This window comes from Python bivittatus, unplaced genomic scaffold (genome assembly GCF_059951505.1).
Source record: "Python bivittatus isolate LINGU-HERP-01145 unplaced genomic scaffold, Pbiv_v1 ctg000580_np1212, whole genome shotgun sequence".
Lineage (NCBI taxonomy): Eukaryota > Metazoa > Chordata > Lepidosauria > Squamata > Pythonidae > Python > Python bivittatus.
In genome coordinates, this window is record NW_028277087.1 from 26,585,494 (window position 1) to 26,603,000 (window position 17,507).

At 38.6% G+C, this 17,507-nt stretch overlaps 1 protein-coding gene across 8 annotated transcripts in view; it reads right to left on the reverse strand.

The window, feature by feature from the left end:
* The window catches only part of TRAF3 (TNF receptor associated factor 3), an 80,329-nt gene that overhangs the window by 47,666 nt on the left and 15,156 nt on the right, over positions 1-17,507 (reverse strand). For 3 of the 8 annotated variants that reach the window (XM_088149803.1, XM_088149804.1, XM_088149802.1), the window contains one exon: positions 8,058-8,159. The exons of the other annotated variants lie outside the window; for them this stretch is intronic. The gene's annotated coding sequence lies outside the window, so the exon portion shown is untranslated. The remainder of the gene's footprint in view (positions 1-8,057; positions 8,160-17,507) is intronic. 8 annotated transcript variants of the gene reach the window in all.

Here is a 17,507-nt window from a genome sequence, read left to right on the forward strand (position 1 = left end):
TCAAATAACCTAAATGTTTAAAATGTGCATCAACAAAAGAGGTATCAGAATAAAGAACTGGAGTTCTATTTTCAGGCACAAATTTGGCCTGGACTTATCCATAAAGTCATCAGGAGTCAAGTTTGATTCAAAGGAGACTTTATATACACACTGCCCAAAGACCTCTTTTAAAAAAAATTATAGGGCCATAAAATGGTTAAATTAACATATATTAAAATAAGGCATCCTATTTTAAAAGTTGATTCACATCTGCAAATATACACACAGAAACTTTTCTAACTAATTCAAACACAAATGTACATAATCTATACTGCTGTCCAACCCAAAATGCCTATGTTCTTAAGACTTAAGCCCAATGTCATGTTTGTCTGGTGACCAGAGTATCTGGAGGATATCAGATTGCAAGTATGTTCCAATAATAACCCATTTTCTTTGTCTCATAGATCTCAAGGAGGACCACTGAGAATTGGCTTGGATTTTCATCCATTAACTGAGGAAGAGCTAGAAACTGACTTAGAAATAATGAAATATATGATAGACAAATATGTTACCTAGAAATCCCAGTTACATGGTCCATTTTTATTAAGATAGTTACTTTATGGTGACGAGGAACTTCCAAAAAGTTATTTCATGCCTGTAACTATCTAAACCACATCCAATCGCCTCAGTTTATACTATTTTCATCAGTGAGAATGAATTTAGCTTATATCTTCTCCTTAAAGCCAATTGTGAAACTATGTCCAAGGTAGATGAGAAAAAAATATCAGCTGGCAAACATGGAAGTACTTGTGTTAAATACTTTTATTTCATAGTTATTATTAATAACCTCTTCAATGTGCAAATAGTTTGCATGTAAACAATGGAAAAAACAAATCTAGTCCAGGAAATGGGTTGAGAAAAAGTACAAAATTGGAAAACTTCTTATTGAATTCAAGTCCAACGCACAGCTGTCTGACATGCAGATACTAAACTACTCAGAAAAATGTATTTTGCTAAAGATTTTTAGCTAAACAGCCAAAGCACAAAAACCCCAGTGCATGGAATGAAGGCAGCTCCTTATTGACTCATAAATTAAAATGCATATGTTCCTTTCCTATTTCATCTTTGCAGATGGGCAGAAGGGAAGAGTTACCACTGATTTCAGTTTATAAACTGTCCAATGGTCATTCATTGCACTGCAATCTTCCTTGATGGCTATAAAATCAAGGCAGTGTGCAAGCAGTTTGAGGAACCTACCTTTATTGTAAACTGCTTTTACAGAAACAATCAAAGGAGTTTACCTATAGGCATTGCATATTAAGTTGGAACAGAAGTTATTGGGGTAGGGTAGAACCTCTATAGCCTACTCTCTATTTTTTCAAAACTATTTTTACTTTTACAGAGAAGCATTCATTACCACAGGATAAATTACAAATGAAAAAGCAGTAATTTATTACTACTTACTTCAAACAAGCTTTTTGCTGTATTTTTAGATTTTAGACACCTCAGTTTGAAGCAAACACTTGCCTATAACTCTGCTTTGCTCCAAAGCATGAACTCCACTACCTGGTATTGGTACTATAAAACAGGGGTAACTGTGACAATACTTATTCTACAAACTTGTATATGGAAGTTTAGTATGAGCTGTGCACTCATTTGAACCTACTGCTCAAAGCAAAAAAGGCTTGTGCCTTCTTAAAGACTTGATATGGCCATCAAGGGCCTCACCTCCTTGTCTCATCAGGCAATGCATGTACATGTAGAGAGGATATTCTCATCAGGATTGCCACAAACAGCCCCTTCAAATGGTTCACACAGTCCCAAAATTTATCTAATGCTATAAATGTGAGACACACTCTGCGTTTCAATATCTCACCTCAGCCACAGAATGGTGTTTTGGGATGTGACTTAATGCTTTATATGCTCCAGGCCACAATATTATATGAGACACAATTAACAAAACCACATCTTAATAATGTGAGTGATTTTAATATGATTTCATTCAGTCATAGTGAAATATGGAAGTTGCAAAGTAGACGATGATCAGCGTGAGTGAACTTTTAAAGGCAGCCCAATGGTATTAGCCTTCCCTGTCCATGTTGACAGGGAATAATGGGAGTTATAGACTTACATGGCTAAAGGGTGTCAGGTTGATGAATGCTGAACAGTAGCAGTATGTCTTGAACCATCACAAAACTTTCACTACCAACACTACTTACTACAATTTTTACACATAGATTTGCTCTTCTGCCCCCAAGTGATGAAATACTGAGACTTATTTAAATATATCTTATGGCATGAGAAGCATTTTACAGGAATTTCAGTATACCAGAATTTGAGGCGGATAGACATAGCTGTTTACAGTATGGCAAAACTATAAGGAGCATATACCAACTTGGTAAGCATGTACAAGTGGTGAAAAGAATTTACCCCACCATCAGTTGCAATAATGGGAAAAAGGGATCAGTTTGCCACCAATTCAGTGTTGAACAGCCAACTCCAAATATACAACCTAGCAGCACAACACCGTTTACTATTTACAGGAATTTTCATCAGAGCTATGCTGCCAACCAACGCTCAAGTCAAATTCAGTACATAAAACCAAATATTAAACACAATTGCAGCTTTGCTTCTTGGATTTCATTCTGTTTCCTTGTAACTTACTTTTACATATTACTTCTACATTACTAATATTTTTTAAATAGCATTTAAATTTAAAAAATAACAAGAATGCTGAATTTTCACACTGAACATGCTATTTAAGTCTGGGTGGGTACACAGAAGCAGTTTTGATGTCACATTCCCTTCCAAAGTAGCTAAAAATGCTTACAGAAACTTAATTGGAACTTAACTGGCTTGCATGCATTGTAAGAAGGGTGAAGAACAATTTAAGAAAAATGCTGTAATTCCTGGATTTTCTTTTCCCTGTCATGCTGTTGAACAATAAGCATCACTATGAATTTGCTTTTCTAAAAAAAGAATGTGAAGAGGCTCTCTGACACCATAAAACATTACTGGGATTAGAAACTGGCACTTGACGGATGTTCAATCTTGATTAGCTAAATTAAATAGGAAAAAATCCATCCACAAAAGACATCCTGCACACTCCAGGAGTTCAGGTGGACAGCCTTAAAAGAGTTGGATTAAACATAGCCAGTTTAAAGAACAGCTCTAAAAATGCATATTATTACATTTATCTTATCTGTTCTTCAGAAAGAACATAATATCCAATAGAACAGAATATCATATGAATCGGTAGCTGAGGGCAGGGAGAAAGGGAGAGCACTTGATCAGTGGAGAAATATTCTCTGTGCCTATATAAGAGATATATGATGAAGATGCTTAATTATTTAGCAAGGACTAAACAAGCATTCTCAAACACAATATACATTTGAAAAAAAGCCCTCAAACATGAAAAGAAAGCAAGAGGCAGGTTAATCCATGCAGTCAGATATGTCATTAGTCTGATCTAGCAGAAAGATGCTATATCTCCAAATCAATCTTGAGTTTCAAATATCTATATAAGACACACCAGAGAAAAACACAGCTTATTCTTTTAGCATGAATTATATCAAAATTTTCTTCAGTTTTTTTTTTAACCATTCTCATTCATCTGATGGAAGAGAATTTTGTTTGTCTCTCAACAAGGAAATATTTAGTGGAATTCTCACGGAGCTGAGATTCTTGCATTTATGTTAGTTAAGAAATAGTCAAAGGAAGCTTTCTGACTTTGCTACATGCCTATTTATTTGGCTAGGCAGACAGTTAAACCTGATAAACTGACAGGAGAACAAGAGTACATCTTCCAGAAGTTAATCCTTCCACATGGGTTTATGGTGTTCTAGAAAATCCCAGTTCCTGCTCAGAGGACTAATATCTAGAAAACCACCAAACTATCCATAGAACAGGTAGACCAGCATTATGTGTAAGAACAGAAGATTCTGAGATTCTCTGGAACACATCTTTCCTGGAATGATGGGTTGTACACATACATACAGAAATGGTAAAGACCAACCTTTAACCTCCACTTGAGCAACATAATAATTGGTCTACAATTATTGCAGATCCACCCATAGTAAACAATTCTACCACTAATTCTGCTTCAGTGAAAAGCAGCACCACAGACACAGGAAAGGAAGAAATGTCTTTCATTGTATAATCTCCTCTCCAGCAACCCACAGCTTCCCTGACTTTCCAGGCTACAGTCAAATCCCAAAAAGATAACATGGATGTATTCCTACCACAAGCTTTCTCAAATCAGGAAGCAGAAGCTATTACTGTACAAAGATTGCCTATTATGAACCTTAGCTTAGAACATTGTAGGGCTCAGACCAATGGAATTTGGGACAACTCTGCAATATATTCTAAGAGCTTCATTTATTTTATTGTACTGGGATTCTGTAGTTTTGATCTGATACTGCTTTGCTTCTATTCCTCTATATGCTGCCCAGAGTCTGAAAAATTTATCTCTCACTGCTTACTTACTGAAAAGACTAACAGGATGAATAAGATAGAATGTGATGTTATTGTAACTACCAAATCTGGGTTGTAAAAATCCAGCCAGCAAGATGGCAGCAAAAAGTTAGAGGTTTTTGTCTCTTTGCTGCCATCTAGTAATCATCTGGATTTTTACAGTCCAGATCAGGTAACTCTACTGTTATGACAAACAATAAATGGCTGATGAAGACAGAACCCCTAGTCATTATAATGAAGCTGCATTGTTCCATATTTTGATAACAGTATCTCAGGGCAGAACTAATGCCATGAAAACCAAGCATTTATCAACAATTCTTACCTGCCCCCCCCCTCCAACTTTATTGGATTTCTGCATGTCATTTTGCATGGTCATGTTGGTTGATTGGTTATAATTCCACCACATCTAAGGTGCATCACATGCATTAAACCATTGAACTGGGCTCTGCAAACTATCTAGATAATAAGTGTATTTTAATCACACAGAAAATACTGTGAGCTCTGGAATAGCAAGTTGAGTATTTATATACTAAACGTGACTGCTCGTGATCATATGCATAATATGTATGATGGTGTATGAAAATACTAGTTATTTACCGTGAGTTGAAGTTCTACAATTCACACATATGGATTATGCACCTGTGAAGAGGCCTGTTGGAAACCTTCTAGAGATGAGAGAATTCTTTGGTGGGAATCCTGTCCTTTGAGCATAGCATAGCATGCATCAAGACAAGGTTTTTGCTGAATCTCTTCAGTTTCTGAGACTGACACAGTAGATATGAGGAGGAACAGTGAAGTAACCTGATACAAAGTGAGATATGAGAGTGGGTTGGGCAAATTCACAAATCAACACCTAAAGTGTAAATTCTAGTTACACATCTTCACTGTAGTCTCTGTGATTCACACATATTGGTCAGTAACCAGTTACCTGGAAGAAGGTCTGACTGTCATAAAATAACAAAAGAAAGGACTGCTCTTTCAAAGATGGCATCTCTCTGAAAGTGGAAGTCAAGTCTGTAGCATGGGATGAAGGTGGAAGACTATGTCCCTATTGCTGCCCACCACAGTACCAGTAAAGGGATTCCTTGAAGAAAAGCTGCAGATGCTACTGTCCCCCTAGTAGAAGGGGGCACAGCTTCTTAGCCAATGCATAATAATGCTTAATAGTTGCTGTTATCCATTTAGACAATCATTGAAGAGAGATGCTGCAAACTTTAGTTATGTTTTGAACTATAATGACCTGACTCAAGTGAAACACAGAGGCAGAATTTGGAAGAATGAGGATGACTGAATCAAAAAATGATCTTATACTTATGAAAGATAAAGAGAATATTTTTTCAAGGTACTATACATAGCTCTCCTACCCAGTGAGCTAAAGTTGTCTTCCATGATAGGAAGTGAATGGGGTGGTCACCATGGACAAAAAGTGCTTCATCATTAACATGGAGAGAACAAAGGACAGACTCCAAACTAGAAGTGGTGGAGATGCTGATGGATAGAGATATGCCAGGCCCTTCATGAAATATTTTATCAGTTGGTTAGAAAAAAGGGAGTTCCCCCTCCCCCAGCAAGGAGAAGAGGAAGTGATAGGTTGAAGTATAATTTTAGGCAAGAAACTGTGAAATCATCTTGTTCTAAATGTAATAGGAAGGCCAAAACATATTGAACCTGACACTGTGAGAGTCAAGCTTCACTCCAAACATAGCAATAAATCTTGACTCTTTAAACAATTAAAGGCATTTGATTAAAGCAGAAGTTTACAGACATGATATGGCCAGATTACCTGTTTTACTGCAAAAGGAAAGAAGCCATATACACAGAGAAGATCAGCATTCTGCAGTACATTGAAATGAAATAATTCTACTGGGATTTTCCAATGTGTATGGAATAAAGCTATGCATTAAAAGAAAATGGCAAAGCAACATCCAAGACCCCACTCTGCATTTTGAATGGATTGGAGTTGGTTGGAGAACTGGTCCCATTATCGAGGTTGGAAGCTTCAAGTCAGGGATCTCCTGCTGGGAGAAAAACTGGTGAACCTTATTTTAACTTCCTGTTAATAAGCATAAGTAATTAAACCAAGCCCCAAAGGCAAAAAATCGATACAGTGATGGAGCTTTGGAAACACTTGAAAGTGATTACTCCTTAGTTACATATCAGGTTCACAACCTAAAGCTGCTTAGCTTTTTAAACCCTTGCTTGCAGAAGTGTTAAAACTATTCTCTTGTTCAGATACTGGTATTTCTTGCTTCTATATTTCATAACTCTGATGCTTCCCTTTCTTCTTTCCTTTTTTCTTATACTTCTGGGTCAACTCCAAAAGACCATAAATGCAAATCATATATGTACATGAACTATTTAATTTTGAATAGAAATACTAATTTGTCATTAAGATATAAATTTCTTATTAGGCACTGGTATATATTCAAAAAGGTGAAAATGTCGAAGTATGCAGTTTTTCAACTCATGCTTTCAAACTCAAGTTTCTCCTCAGGTATACACTGAGTGAACTATCAGGGGATTCTTCAGATTTCAATTCTAGAAGCTGTGCTGCTCATTGAAAAATAAACCCATCATATAGACTTTTTGCTAAAAGAAGAAAAAAGTGAAATGATGATTTATGGATTTAATGATTGAAACAGATGAGAATTAAAGAAGGGGTTGAAGAGACATCTGGCAGAGTTCAGAGGGAGGGGAGATGATAGGTTTGTTAATAGCTGTTGAAGAGAAGGTCAGAACTCATTGTATTTCATAACTTTAGTTTTTTTCTTTTTCTTTCTTTTCTTGCACCTCTTCCTTTTTTCTTTCTTTTCTATATTTTTCTTTAGATTTGTCTTTTACTTTATGTAAAATCCTCAATAAATATAAATTAAAAAAAGAAAAATAAACCACTCTTGAAAACATTTGCATTCCCACTGCCCTCTCAGCTTCTCCATGTTGTGGACAGTTCATCAAAAAGTAATAAGATCTTAAGCTTTAAGAGCAGCAGACCAGTTTGCTGTTGACTCATAAAAGCACAACAATGATGAATTAAAAAATAAACTATTGAAATAATATAACAGTTGAGGAACAGCTTGTATCTTGGAAGACAATCTATATACTACTAAAACTCTCATTGTGTTTACCTGTTTGTCTGTTTCTACCGTCAAGTTATACTGCAACAATTTTTGAATCAAGATATCTAAAATCCGCTAACTTAAAGAATGCATGAACAATCTGGGACCCATTACTCCTGTGGAATTGAAATTTCCATGAAGTTCAGGCCAATTTTATTCACAAAGTTGCAGTGTCCCCATGATGACGTGATCATGATTTCCGACGCTCCCTGCCAGCTTCCCATAAGCAAAGTCAATGGAGAAGCCAGCAGGAAGTTGGAAGTTGCTCCCGCTCCCACTGCTTTTTTTGCTTGCCCGTGGTCATTCTGTTTATCTGTTTAGATAAGTAAATATTGACTTATTATTGAAGTTTGCTTGCCACCACAATTATTTTTCTGTTTATGATATATACTCTTCTTAGATGATCACAGGACCATCCAGCATTGGGGTAAAATAAATATGGTCAGCCTAAAATTTAATGTTTGTTCTGGTCACATCAGACTGCATTACCTTTCTCTCAAAGGATGAACCAACAGGTCACAGGGTTGTCTAGTAGTCTTTAAAAAGCAGATGTTCAAGAGTGATTTCTTTTATTTCACAGGACAATTTATCCTAATGCAGGTGGACAAAAATCAAAGAAATACTGAATTACTGGTAGTATTTCCCTTGTATTGTGCATTACAAACTAAAAAGGAACATTGAATTACAGATAATCCTTGCTTAATGATCATTCATTCAGAGGCCATTCAAAGTTAGGAAGGCACTGAACAAATGGTAGTTATGACTGGTCCTTGAAGTTATGGCCATTGCAGCACCCTCACGGTCACATGATCAAAATTTGAGCACTTGGCAGCCCACCTGCATTTATGACCACAGTGTGTGCTTCAACTCCCTGCACCTATCTCCCCCATCTCTGCCCTTTCCACCACCCCTGCTGGCCCCTGCTTACCTTTGCCATCTTCTTCCTCCTGCTGCTGACGAGGTGCACCTGGCTGAGGCAGCTGCTGATCCTTTGCATGGCCTTGCAAGTGGCCAGCTGCTGCCTTGGCCAGGCACTCCTTGTCAGCAGCAGCAGGAGGAAGATGGAGAAGGTCAGCTGGGGGGGCAGGGGCAGGTGCTGACAGTGGAATGCAAGATGGCCAAAAGGGCAGAGATGGGAGGGGGAGGAGAGAAGTGGGTGGGAGGAGTTGAAGCAGAGGTGAGCGCAGCAGGGCAGGAGAGGTATGAAGTCCTCATCTAACAACGGTGTGGTCGTTGCCTAATTACCATCGCTAAGCAGTGCAGTCACGTGATGTTTTGCCTAATGACCCCTTCACTTAGCCATGGAAATTCTGGTCCCAATTAAGGTAATTAAGCAAGGACTACCTGTATCATCAAATACAGCACCCATATACAGAATCCATATACTTTATTGTATCCACCTTCTCCAAAATGGCTAGGAAGAGATGCTGTTGCTGAACATCAGAATCATGGTACTGGAGCAGATCTTATAAGCTGGGGTAGGGTGCACAAAGTCCTTGAGCCTCCTTTCTGAGGCCCTTGATCATAACTGCTTAAAATCAACGGCACTTTTCTAACATTTTCAGCCAAAAAGCACATGAAAACTGCAGCGTACGCCCTAAAATAAGCACACATTATTCCAAAACTAAAAAAAACAACCCTGAAATAATGATGTTGATGGACGATGTGGCCATGTCCCCTTTTGTCAAGCCCCATGTAGCTGGCAAACCAAAGAAGCAAAAACTATATGGATTTCAGAAAGGCATTTAATGATAGTCTGGGGTAAAACATAATCTTGAAAGCTGTTAAGAATAAATCCCGGCCAGACTTACAGTGAGTTAATTGAGCTACTTATTTCCCATGGCTCTCATACCTGGGCAGCTGTCACCTAAACGGTACTCCTCTTCCACTTCCTTCTCACAGTTCCATCTACATAGCCCCCTCCTCCCCATATGCATCTTCTTGCCCAATTCTTGTACAATTCAGGAAACCCATCTGAAACAAAGATGGGTAACTTAATCTGAACTGAGTGCCCTCTAATTAAATTTGCTGAAAATTAGCAGCAATCTTAAGCTCTAAAATAAGTCCCAAAGTTAAAAAGCAAAAATAAAAAATCCTCCGCTGCCCCCAAAAATCTGACTATAACATAATCCCAACTACTTTACATTTTTGCCCATACACTGCTGCATTAATCTTCCCCAAAATGTCTATGTGTCCCCAAACCAATAAAATGTTGCCCACCTCTGATATAGATAAACCAATCTTCCAAAGCATTTTGATTCACTGTGAAACAGTCCTAACTTTTAACCAAAATCTACCCTTTTGACACCAAAAAACCAAACTATGGCCATTTAGCCTGAAAACTCATCATCCCTTGATTGACACCAACCATGAACGTCTGCACCGGTATTGATTAATTATGTGCCATTAAATTGGTGTTGACTCTTAGTGACCACATAGATTTTCTCCATGATAATCTGTCCCAACCTGATCTTTCACGTCTTTCAGTGGTGCAGCATACATGACAATATATATCTTTTCTCTTGCCCCTACTGTCTTTGCTTTATGTGTTTCAGTGAATATTCTTTATCAAGTGCATAAAGATTATTACATTCCAGAGTGAACAAACAAGGAGAGAAAACAGAAGAGTTCTAAAACGGAGTTGAACTGAGGAGAGGGAAGAGAGGGGAAGGCAATTGGTGACTGATTGCTACTGGCTGGCTATTTTCTGAGGGCTGCTGATTGTGCACTGTGTATGAGTGGAGTACTGCTTGCTGCTAACCTAGCTGACACAGTTTTAGGGGCCATATAAGGAAGCCAGTTCCTGAGAGAGCAAGCTCACTGAGCAAGCAAACAGGGGAGCAAGTAAGGAAGTTTCTTGTGGGAATTTGGCAGAAGTGTGAGAGGGAGCTCCAAGCAGCATGTAGAATTAAGGAAGTTTCAAGGTATTCTGCAAGCTGTGTGCTCTATATGTCCCTCTGCCTGAAGAGAAACCAAACCATACCTGCTGGAAGTGAACGCTTGTGTCCTTACAGGTAGTCCTTGACTTATGACAGCAATTTGGGCCATAATTTCAGTCACTGAGCTATGTGGTCGTAAAGTGCAACTGCATCACTTAGCAACAGCAATCCCTGCAGTCCCAGTTGCCATTGTTAACTGAATCCCATGGTCGTTAGGCAAGGCAACTTCCTGCTGGCTTCCCACAACCAAAGTCAGCGGGGAAGCCAGCAGGAAGTTGCAAGTCTCAGGCTGGCAGGCAGGTAAGTGGCTGTTGCCAGGTGAGGGAGGGAGTTGGGGGGGGCATGGGGAGGCACGGCAAGGGTCAGAAGGGGGCAAGGGGATACGCAAGAGGCATGGTATGGGTCAGAGTAAGCAAGGGTTGGTGAGGGTGCACAAGGATGTGAGGGGGTGCGCAAGAGGTGCAGCAAGGGTCAGGGAGGGTGCATGAGAGTCTGAGGGGGTACATAAGAGGTACGGGTCAGGGAGGGTGTGAAGGGGTGTGGCAAGGGTCCAGGAGGGTGTGCAAGGGTGTGGCGCTGGTCAGAGAGGGTGTGTGGGGGTGTGGTGCAGGTTAGATGGGACTAAAACCTATACCAGTGCACAGATTACAGGAAATAAACAGGGAAACTAGAGATCCTAGCTCAGAACGCGATAGGCATCAGTAAAACTTTATGAGATGATACTCATGATTGGCATCCCACACTGGGAGGCTACAGTTTAAAAGTAACAGACTCAAGAGAAAGCATGAGGATGCTGCACTGTATGTAAAGAAAAAAATATCCTTGCACAGAAATTTAGGAATCAGAGCATAGAAATCCTACTGAAAGTATCTGGGTAAGAATAAAAGGAGAGAAACGAAAGTAAGACTGCTATGGGAGATTATTATAGACTACAGGAGCAGGCAGAAGATACAGATGGAATATTTCTGTATCAGATTACCAGCCTTTCAAAGAGGCATGCAATAGTGATAATGGGGGAATTTCAATTATCATGACATTTGCTGGGAATGTGACTTTGCCAAGACTGAGAGGTCCAGCAAATTCTTGTCTCTCTCGCTAACAACTTCATTTGTCACAAGGTGGAAAAAGAAACAAGGGGTCTCCTATCCAGGTCCTAACCCTTACCAACAGAAAGGAACAAGTTGAAGAAGTGAAGGTGACTAGGAACTTGGGACCTGTTATCCTTGTGTTCATTATATAAAAGGGAAGGATAGAGAAAAGTTAAACTGCAGTATACTGGACTTCAGAAGAGCAGATTTTGATGAACTCAGATAGAAAATAGGTCAGATCTAATGACTTAAAATCCTGAAGGAGGAAGGTATCTAAGAAGGATGAAAAATTTTGTGAATCAAGATATCATGAGAAAATAGAATGTCTTAATTTTTATTTTAATCTGTCTTTTCTCTGAAAGGAAACAAAGCACTAGCTAGGCATTGCTGTGTTGCTAGTAGAAAGAGAGAGCTGCAGCTCAGGATAGACAAGGAGAGAGTAAAAAAATTCTTAGATAATTTGAATGAATTTAAGTCTCCAGGTACTAAAGGAGCTAGCAGAAGTGATTACACAATCACTGACTATAATCTCTGGGAACTAGTAAATTGTCAAGATTGTAAAAATTGTAAGAATCTACACACAATAGGACTTGTTGGGTGGTTATCTGTACTGAATGGAAACGGAAACCCAACAAGTAGCTTCAGTTTCTTGCTTGTATTCTGATTGCAAGGAAAAAGATCTTATATGTAAAGACTTGCTCAGCAGTGTTAAGGTTTGCGTTATTCTTGACTCCTGGTGATCCCTGGACAAATTCATGCAGTTTTCTTGGCAAGTTTTTTGGAGGAGGTTTGCCATGGCCTTCTTCTTTGAATTGAGAGTGTGAGTGACTAACCCAAAATCACCCAGATGGCTTTTGTGCCTAAGACAGGACTAGAACTTACTATCTCATTTTCTAGCCTTGTGCCTTAAACCACTACACCAAATAGGCTCTCCCAAAGTGTTTAAAGTCTACCATTTTCTGATCTAGAAAATTAGCTTTCTGTTTCTGACCAAGAACATTCCCATATGGATGTTCTCAAACCGATGTGTGACAATTGAAATCAGGCAATAGCAAATAGGCTTCATCCTCCACCTTAAGGCCACCATCAACCCCAACCCAAGCATAGCTTTCTCTATCTGAACCTGGACAGCAGGTCAGAATTGATGGGTTCAACATCTTCCCCACCCATCCTCCTACTCCATTACAAATCACTCCTACACATTTTGCTCACAATTTCATTATTTGCATCTGTCATTCCTTTATATGCATGTTTTGGACTCTTAATTGACTCTTTCATATTATTTATCCAACAATTATCCTTTTTCATACTTCTCATTGGCATAATTTGTCTATCTCTTAACTTCCACCATTCAGTTCATTTGATGACTCCAAGTTTTAGCATTATGGAAGAAAAGCCTCTTCTTTTCCACTTATTTCACATCACTATCACTGTGATGGAAAAGAAACTGCAGTCCTTCAAATATATTAGGGCCTAGACTTCAGGATAGTAAAATCCAAAGATTGAGAAGAGGGTCATTAAGATTGTGATGGGACACACATTCAGGATTCCTGTTGGGGGAAGGTAGGTTCATCAATAGCCAATGGCTACATAGAACTTTCATATTCCAAAGAAATTATATCTTCTGAACAGTAGTTATACGTTTGGCAGATGGATACCAGAAGCATCTAGTGATCACTAGTGGGTACTAAATGTTGGATTAAGATGAACTTTTCACCTGATTTAGTAATCTTTTTAGAGAAATATAAGATAGAATCTTAGAGAACATCTTGTTCAACTATTATCTCAATGTACAATACTGCTATAGCATCTGCTTAAATATGTGTAGTGAAGTATAACCCTTCTGCTCCACTTCCTACTAGTTCTCACAATTATGAATTTTTTCCTACTTTTTGGGTGAAATCTAATTTATTGCATCTTCAGCATGACAACTTTTCAGATATATGGAGACCACTGTCATGTCTTTCCTTAATTATATTTTCTGCAAGGTAATTATGATCATTTTTTCCAATAAATCTTTGTAAGCTTGGTTTTCTAGATTCCTTCCTTTCCTAGTTACTCTTTTCTGAACACTTCACTTTATCAACTGGCAATGCACTATTGCCTTAATACAGACAAAAACTGATTTCAATAATCCTGACATTTTTGTTCATAAAGCTTAAGACTGCATTCACTTTTTCAATCATCACAACACACTGTTCAATCTGTAATTGATTAAGGTATTTAAACTGTTTTCCTGTACTTCTTTCCCAAGACAGGCTTCTCCCAGTTTCAATCCAATATCCCAGCCTTTTAAGATACTCTATGGTAGCAGCAATCTCTCCTATCTTCAAATCTGGTAAGCGAATCTACACCTCTACCCCATCATCTAAATTATCTATAAAAATGCTGAACAGTACGGAGCTCAAAATAGAGGTCTTTGGTGTTCTTCAGATTCCCATTAGAATAAGCAGTTGCTAAGTGTACTTACTTTACCAGCTGTTGAACCATCTAACAATAATATCTTCTATCCTAAATTTTATATCATTCGTCAAGCATATATTCACTGCGTTGCTCAAATGAAGATGTATTATATGCATGGCTTTCCTATGCTGCATCATGAGATCACCAAAAAAGAGAGATACGGTTAATCTGGCATGACCTGCAAGTAACAAATTCATAGTAATAACCAATTATTTCTTTTGTTTTAAGTTTGTTTTATTTAGGACTGTCCTCTAAGAATGTAATTGATCAATAGCTGCAATCGATTAATCAGTTTTGTATTGTATTTTTTAATCTTTGTCAGTCACCTAGAATTGTATTTATAAGATGGGCAGCCATACAAATAGATTTAAATAAAAATAAATAAATCTTTACAAGGTATTTCATTTAACACATAAAAATCAACATAAACTCTTCCCCACAAAAAATAAAGATTCTAATTAATTTACTAATCCAGTTTTAAAATTTGCCAGCTCATCTCATCTCGTGTCAGAAATGCAGGAACTGGAAGGGAGAAAATTATTAATCTAAATTTAAAAAAATTAAAAACTTTAATAAAAATATAGATTTATATAATTCTTGCCCAATGCCGGGCCATGTTGATGGCAAAGGTATTTCCGACCAGCAAGTCATTCTGTTTGCATGTCTGTCCCAAGGGGCACTGCAAAAGATGGATCATTGTTTGAATAGCGCCACATTCACAATAAATATTCTTGTCCTCAGGAAGAAACCCCCATTTTTCCATTTGATCTTTAGTTCTACCCAAACCAGTGCACAGTCTATTTAAACATCTCCAAACCGTCCACTCCTCTTCCAAACCTCCAGGCAACTCCTCAAGCGGTTCTATCCAATCGTAAAGATGTTTTGCTTGGGATTTCCATCTTTTTAATCGTTCTGTTTGAGGTGTGGTAGCAATCTCCTCGGCGCAATCTAAAAAGCTCCTCCTTGATTTCAATCTTTTTGTGGGAGGTACTTGGCCAAATAATCGGTGTGCCAGGTCATGTAACACCTTTCCATATTCCACGTCTTGTGCCACGCTCCTTCTAACACCTGGCGGGGCTATTCCCACCAAGATACAGTGGTACCTCGGGATACGAACTTAATCCGTTCCGTGACTCTGGACGTATCCCGAGTTGGTGGTGCCCCGAAGCAAATTTTCCCATAGGGTTCAATGTAAATCCGGTTAATCCGTTCCGCCCTCTGAATTTGGTCGCAACCCGAGGCAAATTTCCCCACAAGGTTCAGTGTAAATACGGTTAATCCGTTCCGCCCTCCGCCGGAATTTGGTCGCAACCCGAGGCAATTTCCCCACACCACAAGCCTCACCGAACGTCTCCTTGCTACCGCGACCTCGCCCACAGGAAGCCGCGGCCGCGTGGCAGCAGGGAAAATGGCCGCGGATCCGGTTCGTTAGTAGAGGCGTTCATAACCCAAGGCAAATTTTCCCTGAAGCTGGTCGTAACCCAAAACGTTCGTTAGTAGAGGCGTTCGTATCCCGAGGTACCACTGTATACAGTTTATCAAGTGGAGTGGGGCGCAAACATCCAGTAACAATAGGACATGTATCACTAAGTGTCCTATCCACATGTATAGAACGCGCAGACCGTCCCCAAACAGGGCAGGCGTACTCTGCTGCCGAGTAACACAATGCAAGGGCAGCCATTTGCAGAGTAATAGGATGGGCACCCCAAGTAGTTCCACCCAACTTTCTGAGGAGATTATTACGGGTGGAGATCTTTTGCTTTAAATTGCAACAATGACTTTTAAAGGTTAATGTTCGATCCAATGTAACGCCAAGGTAACAAGGTGTCTCACAATGTACCAGACTCACTCCATCCCAGATAATATCAAGCCTACGTCTGGCCTGCCTGTTTTTAAGATGGAATGCACAGTCATTAGTTTTTGATGGATTAGGTTTTAGTCCATTCTTGTTACAGTATTCTGACATATTCTTAAGGGCCAGAGTAAGCCTAACTTCCACCTCCTTGAAGTTGGCTCCCTGAGCAGTAAGTGCCAAGTCGTCAGCATAGACAAAAGACAATGCATCAGGACCAACAGGCTGATCAATTTGCCAGCAATTAGGACAACTGAAACTGGTTTAGGGTCAACATATATTCCACTTGACGACAGTGGATTCTAAAGAGGTGACATTCAGTGTGTTTGGAGCCTTAGCTCTAATTATTACTCAGATCTCCCCTTGAGTGCAAGATGGGTGATTCCAGGGAATAAATCCTTGTAAGTAGTGATAGCACAAATGATTTTGCTCTTCTGTGAGGAATCTGTTTTATTTTATTTAAAAGAGTTTTAAGGATTCGTTGTACCTAAATTAAGGTGGGACTAGAACTCATGGTCTCCCCATTTTTAGCCTAGTACCTTAACTACTCACCAGACTGACTCTCTTGTGAATCTACTTTGAGAAAAATAATGCAAAAAAATCTAGAATAAATTTGCTCCAATTCTATATTATGTTTTTCCAACCCAAATAATTTTTATAAATATATTCTTCTGTATCAATGCAAGCTTTGGTTAATGGCATTACGCAGGACACGCTCTCCAAAGTTCCAAACAGAATTCCATTTGAACAGCTTGCTAAAGAGTCATTCCTTCCTTCCCATTTACTTTCCAATTCTTTTCACTGGTGACTGGTACCAAAACCACAGTACCACACTTTTTTTTTTCCTTAGTGCTTTGAGTTTACCAAGATTTAGGACCAGATTCCTCAAAGGGTCACTTTATTTCATAAGAATTTTCTAGGCTTTACCATTAATCACAGAAAATCTGCTCTTATTTTAAGATAAATTAGATTTGCAAGGAACAAAGCATTTTCAGTGATGGCACCATTTAAAGAAGTAGTATCTTTGACTCCCACTTATTTTAAGTAAATTTTTATTTCAATCCACTTCAGTGGAGTGAAATGATGAACTGCATTTCTATCATATCTCTAAGTTTTGGTCTGACTGAATGTTTTTATGCTACTTTAAACATGTTCAGTTATTGGTTGAAAATGTTTTTTGATAAAATGCAAACTTTTGTTTTGAAAGGTGAGACACATATTATAGTTAAAGAACAGAATAAATAAATTGTTTCCAGGCACTGCCTCTAAAATTTGCCTTCCCAGAATAACTTTCAGCTTTCAATGGAACAATTAGTATCTTCAAACACAAAATTCAGGTCAAATGGAGGTAAAGCATTTGCTATGCTCGCAAAAGGGTTTAGGATTAATCTCTGGCATTTCCAGTAAAAAAAAAAGGCCAAGCAGTGGCTAATGAGAAAGATTTTCCTTGATAGGAATCTCAAACAGCTGCTGTTCATCAGAGTACACAATACTGTGATAGTGGAACAAACAGTTTAACCTGGAGTAAGAAAGCTTCTCATGTTCTACATTTATGAACTTATCCTATTCCATGAAGTCTATGGCTTCAAGCTAGGAA